The sequence below is a fragment of the Perkinsus marinus genome (genome assembly GCF_000006405.1).
Source record: "Perkinsus marinus ATCC 50983 genomic scaffold scf_1104296967842, whole genome shotgun sequence".
In the NCBI taxonomy this organism is placed as follows: Eukaryota; Perkinsozoa; order Perkinsida; family Perkinsidae; genus Perkinsus; species Perkinsus marinus.
The window spans coordinates 68739-75834 of record NW_003203396.1 but is presented as its reverse complement, the minus strand read 5'-3'; positions in this window follow the sequence as shown (position 1 = coordinate 75834).

Below are 7096 nucleotides of genomic sequence, written 5' to 3'. Positions count from 1 at the left end.
CATGTATTTTATCATATTCGTATTTTTCATAAATGAGTTTCACCCTAGTGATATGAAAAACACTACTGAGAAAGATATTTCATAACTGTGCTATCGATCGTGGAAGCATATCTGTCTTAAATTTACAAGTAGTGTTACCACACAGAGACGCGAAACTCCGTAAAATATTAAAACCCTCCCTATACTACCTGTTCTGGGTAGATAGCATCGTACGGGAACAGCACCCTAAGCCCGTCGATGTTGAGATTTGGTATTCCCATGAAGACCCCGAGGAGAGGCAGAAACGAAGGACCAGGAGTAACAACAACAAGTCTATCGCATTCGAGCAGTATTACACGAGACTACAACGCAACTACAGAGTGTGTCGAAAGAATGTGTTTTTTTAATTAACTTTTTGTGCAAATTGAATATTCGGGAAAAAAACCATACCATTCGTTGTTGAAGGAACAGCTTTTTTAGAGCTAGCGGCAAGTGCAATAACGCAGCTATTACTCGTGTGAAATAACAACAAAATGCGACCTGTTCTACTAACAAGCCATTTTTCCGCGAGAGTAAAATTTGAATTTTTCGTGAGTTCCGGCGAGTCTTCCAACAACTCTAACACCATCTGGATGCTCTTCACAAGAGCTTTCGAATGCTATGAAATTTTTTTTGTGAATATTCAATATTTTTTACACGGAAAATTATTCAAAAAACACATTCTTCTTGGTACACCCTGTAGACAGTGCAACCAAATATCGTCATTCTCACTATGTGGAAACGTAATCACACAACATGTGCCTTGCATATCAGAGGTGTCTATTCATTAGGTTTGGGAGGAAAATATGCACATGATCAACTACGTTTGCTATATGAAAATTCTAAGAGGAAATTTCGGGAAATTCTTATTAGTTTTTGTATACCTCTGCCCGAGTTCATATGTAAACTTCTACAATGTAGCTTTGGAAACTCCTGAGCTCAACTGAGGAAAGCAAACATATATTCCTTGACATTAATCACAACTATGAACCCAAACACCGTCTACTTTGTACATATTACTACTTCTATTAGATCTCAATATGTTACAGGGCGACTTGTTGGTGAAGAAATTTCATCATGGTCATGATTACGGTATTTCTCGTTTCTGAATTTTTCCTTGTTGCAGACCTCGCGCTTCGCTTCCCATGTCACTAGAATTAACGCTGGACGTAACAGCCATTGATGTGAATGATAGCAGTCGTAGAAGACATGTGATGATACTCATCCCTCCACTTCGCTGCTCCGCCGACACAACTATGTGATAGTGCAGACAATATCACATTCTACATTGACATTCTATCTCCTTCACTTGATAGTTTCCCATAAGCTGGTTTTACTTGTGTTACCAATTCCTGAAGCTCAGGGATAGACACTTATATCTTCGTAATTTCACTGGAATAGAGAGAGACAGTACAATTGGACCGGTAAGATAGCCTACCGACCACAAAGATGCAAAATAAAATGCTACCATAAATCCAGGAAGTACGTGTCCAAATTGAAATTCCTAAGTTATTTGTTTTATTCTCACAAGAGTTTTGAAATTGAAGTCCTGTATTGTCACTGGAGTGAGAATAATCTTGCCAATATTCAACCCTACACTCGTGTTGAGGCCTACCTGCTCATCTTCCTAGGAGAGGGTGACTGTGTGACGCAAGAGTTAAGTTTTCATATAAGAATATTAACCCCCAATCTACCTTGTGTATGAATACTACTGGGATGGAACCAGCCAACCAAACAGAGTATCCAAATTGGAGTTTCTTAATTTCAAAGTGAAGTTACTAAATGAGATTCTTTACTTTTATTTCGCTCGCCATTCCAAAATAGGCGTTGAAAAAAGGTTAATTTTATTATGACCCCTTGTCGGAATTGAAGTTCCTAAAAGAGTTTCTTTAATTCAATTTCGTTGGATGATATACAAAATCCAAGGAAGACAAGTTGAAGGGTACACCCGAAACCCGACAAGGCAACCAGGAACCCGAACTGTTATACAGATGAAATCTGTTATCAAAGCAACCAGAAACCCGAACTGTATACAGATGAAATCTGTTATCAAAGCAACCAGAAACCCGAACTGTATACAGATGAAATCTGTATCAAAGCAACCAGAAACCCGACTGTATACAGATGAAATCTGTTATCAAAGCATCAGAAACCGACTGTTATACAGATGAAATCTGTTATCAAGCAACCAGAAACCCGAACTGTTATACAGATGAAATCTGTTATCAAAGCAACCAGAAACCCGAACTGTTATACAGATGAAATCTGTTATCAAAGCAACCAGAAACCCGAACTGTTATACAGATGAAATCTGTTATCAAAGCAACCAGAAACCCGAACTGTTATACAGATGAAATCTGTTATCAAAGCAACCAGAAACCCGAACTGTTATACAGATGAAATCTGTTATCAAAGCAACCAGAAACCCGAACTGTTATACAGATGAAATCTGTTATCAAAGCAACCAGAAACTGCTGAGAGCGGACGACGAGCCCGGGGGGTCGTGCAGCACCAAGGAGCGGGTCTGCCAGCACCAAGGTCCCAGAAGTTCTACCACATTCAACCGAAGCCTCCGGCGGCGGCCTACGGCCGCCTTATCGACTGTCCTGGTCTACTCAGTCAGACGGATGCCTGTATGTACCCGCAGCATAACCTTGTATCATGATCACCATTTCGTCCGAATAACTAGGACCAAATTGTGGAGTCTTGGGCCAAGCTTCGGCTCGGAGTCTTCGAGCTCTGGAGTAGCGTTTTGCTTAGTCTAGGCCCGCGGTATAAAGTCCAAGCTAAATGATGATCTGACTTGTCTTTAAGAGGCGGAATGCGAATCACCGTGTGATTCTCAGTTATTCCAGTAAATTGCGGAAAAAGTCCGTCGCCAGGAATCGAACCTCCATCGAGTACTGTAACACCGAGTAAAGCCTGTAACGCTCTCCGCGAGATTGCAGAGCGCATAATCAGAGTTTTTCATGCCGTTCTCGAGCCTTCAGTGTTGAAGAATGCGTACTATGTTATGCTTGATAAGGCGATCCCGATTTGACACTGTCAAATTGACAGTGGCCTACGAACTATGTGAATGTGACGCGGCATTCCTCGCAAATACGTGAACGCCCTCGAGTTGGGTTAGTTCCCTGCCCAGACCTAAGCATACTGAGTGGGATTCCGATGATCGGACAACATTATATTTGGGGGTTAACACTTGCTTTCCTCGAACTCCGCAGCTCTTGTATCGAGGCTCATATCGATCAGATTCGTCCACTCGCCAAGGTAGACAACACGAAATACGTGCCATGCATAACAGCTAGAGCACGTAAGCTTCGTGACATAGCTATATCTTGCTGTGATACTACGCTATGAATCGTGAATTATAACTTTTACAACATCAACACTTCCACGGTATTGGAAATTCCAATTTGGAATGCAAAGTCTGTATGGTGTATTAGTCATGCTTTTGATCCGAATTTCTTCTTGGCCTCTTACTAGAGCTCGTTGGATCCGATGATTGTGGGAGTCGACATCTTGGACAGTACCATGGCGCCTTCGGATTGTTCATGTCGGGAGTTGGGTAGTTGGTTTCTCGACACCATGCCTCGACGCAGTCCAGATGCCACCAGTTGTGAGAGCAGCGTCTTGAGCTGCAGTACACACTGTCGCTGTCGAAGGTACCTTGGCAACACCCTGAGATGTCTCTTTTCTTCAGGTTCTTGCGTTCTTCCTCATCAGGGCGATGATGTGGGGGCCATGGGAAGTCATCAAGTCCTCGACCCCTCACCATTGAGTGCAAAATTCGCGATGTCTCTGATGGGGTAGGTCTCTTCCTGGGTAGTCCATATCGTGGCCTCTGTGGTAGATTGAGTCCATGACATACTCGAGCTTTCTTCCTCTCGAGCCGAGCTTTCACAATGTCCCAAGCCTGCTTGTCGTCCACACCGAGTAAATGACCAAGAGCGACGAGATGCTTACACTTTGCCCGTCGAGCATATTTCGAGCAAGTGCATCGGGGTCCACCATCCTTCGGCAATGTCCTAACATCTGGAGTCAGAAGGTAGGTCACGAGGATGACGTTGTGAGTGATTCGACGGGCTTGATCGAAACTTGAGTAGTTGAGTGTGATCCTTGCTGTGAGATCGGATTCGGCCTCCTCGTTACTTTCAGATGCTTCCTCGGTGAATATATACGTATGGACCTTCTCCTCGCGATAATGGGAAGATCTGGAGCAAGGACGCATGTTACAACCCGGCCTACGACAAGTGGTAGTCACTCTTGTCGACAGTGACCTCGGCAATGGGGAGCAGGAGTCGATCCCAGCTGCCTCCAACCTGTCCTCCTTCGTCACATATCGGCGTAGCGACTTGTCCTTGTTGTAGTTGGACACAGCCCTCCATCCCGGGCCGGTTAAGGTGTGAGAGAACTGGAACAGAGTCTGCATACGATGATTCTTCAACAACTTCTCCTTCAAAAACTTGTGGAAGCACTCAAGAGCATTTGAGGTGCGTCCACCAGTACCCCCAGTGTGATGTGAAGTCCATCGACAGCGGAAATTGTCAAGGTTCAACCATCCTCCTTCCTCAAGTTTTTTGAGGAGATCAGTAACCCCATGCTCTGGCCGCGCTTCCCACTTGGATGACAGCAGTTGAAGGAGAACTTTATGTTCTGCAGCACTGCTAGCTAAGCCGACTGTGCGTAAGTCGGCTTTCACTTCATTCCAAACTGCTGCCTCCATAGTAGTAGGTTTCTTCTTCTTGGCCATCTGCATGAAGTGGAAGAAGCATGAAGTTATCGTTGCCGAAGGGTAGAAGGATTGAATCGCTGCATGAAGTGCGGGTGAGCCATCCTGAGTTACTCGTCTGATTGTTGGTAGCTCAGAGAATCCAGCTTCTCTAACCAAATTGTGGAACTGCTCGAGGACATGCCCAATGCTCACAGCATTCTCACTTCTGACTAAGCCTACCAGTACAGGTAAGGCTGACCCATTTGGGGTGATACAAGCCATTGTAAACATCACGCACTCTGCTGCCAGAATATTAAAGGTACAGTCAACTGAGATGTGGTCGGATTGTAGGTAGCTAGCGACCATCCGTGGGGTGGTGAATCCCACTGCCAACTCGCTCAGCTTCCCTCCGCTGTCAGTTGCCACTGTTGGAGGAGAAGTTGCCAGGAGGATGTTGGCTCTGTCACTGAGGGTAGCGTCCTCCGGTTCACCTCTTCAATATCGTTTGATATTGTTAACAGCATAGAAGTTATTTGATCAGGGTTTGCTGCGCACAGCGAAGATTTTAAGATTCCTTCAAGCAATGTGAAAGGCTACTCCGGAATCTGCTCTAGGGTAACACTACCATCGGTATCATACTAGTACCTAAATACTCTTCAAATTGGACGCTCTAGTGACCGCACGAGCGAACTCATTGATGACACTTCTGTTAGTGATTTGCCCGTTGAGATAACACTACACTGCATATAATTGCAGGATAATGCCTTACAAGGCCTCTTTATACTTAGCCGTCGAGGACTATCCTCATCATAAGCTTAGCTGAGGGAATCCTCCAACCTAGAGAGACATATTGTGTGCTACGGAGGGTCGGTGACACAGAACTGTCTCCCTCAGCCATTAGCTAAGCTATGTAGTTCCCATTGCCATAGCTGTTGCATACTTATATCTTCCTACGATACATGCAGTTCTCGCGTCAATAATGCAACAGCATCTAACACTCATGAATACTAGGGGAACTCAAGGGTAGTCTCGTCACACTTAACAACATCTTTAAAGTGACATGAACGATATCAAGACGCCATGTTGGCGTTTTCATCGCTACACAGCTCTACAACACAAATCGACACACGTTGGAGATTTTTTCTTCGCTCCAAGGAAGATTCACATCCCCACATCTACTTCTAGATGGGCAATATGAGAACGCCTAAAGAACATATGAAGTGATTGTTGTTGAATACTACAACCTCACCTTAGCACACGAGAGTAAACACCGACCGTTGGATGCACAGAAAGGTTCTACTCGAACCCCACCGACAGGTGAGGGACATTCGTCGTCGAAAAGGCACTCAGTAGTGCAAATCGTAGATGTTAAAATATAGTGACCATCGGAAATCTCCTTCTGAAAAAAAGTGATTTCTCAGCCTGGTAGTAGGAAAACCAGCGTGTCACTCACTGTTGAGAAGAACGGGGCAACTCCATTCGGGCAGGTGCATCCTTCAACCCCTTCTATGGTGAGAGAACACTTGCCACTGGGTTTACCGTAAGGATCTGCAAACCACAACTACTTCATCAGTCCAACATCATCGGTTAATGTCGTACCCATCTCGGCTGTTCTGAGCTTTTTCCACTGTCTCGAGGCACACGGGAGAGCCAAAGCTATGACGAGTGACAGGTACATTGGGAATCAACACAATGCGCCTGAAATTAAGAAATCTAAGAAAATGTGGTAAGCTGATTCCTCTCTGAAAAAAAGAAGCGAGATTATTCATGCCCATCAAAGCGGGGGTAGTTTCCAAACCTAGAACCGGTTAGAGTGCTAAGGTTTCCGAGTGTTCATCGATTAATGTGTACATGCTGCCGAGGTCTTTCCCGGAGTTAGAGTGTTCACCACTGACATCATCTCATCAAGTGGAAGAGTGTTTCTCGAGCAGCAGCTCAGGAGGAAAATGGAAAACCGCGAAACTTCGCGCGCGAGAGGCGATCCTTTTTCCCGAAATTCCTTACTAACAATTCGTTGATTTCATTATCGTTCGCGCGTACTTTTCAAAGCTTGTCGAAATTCTGTTCTTCGAATTCGAAAATCTGTGAATTGCCTCACGTGAGGAGTTTCACATCGTAGTTGATCATTGGCAAAGAACAGCAGTGTCTACCAAAGAATGGTCGCCCTCGTACAGGGAGTCTGCCGCCCTTAACATCTTTGCCCTTCTGCCGATTCTGTGCAGTTTTTTAACTCCAACCGAAGCCACTATAAACTATAAAGCATTGATTAATGGAAAACGTGCTAGGGTAGGTGGTATCAATACCATCACTCGTTAATATACAACAACGTAGTAACAGTAATTAGTATTCTAAATCGTAGCTGTCCAC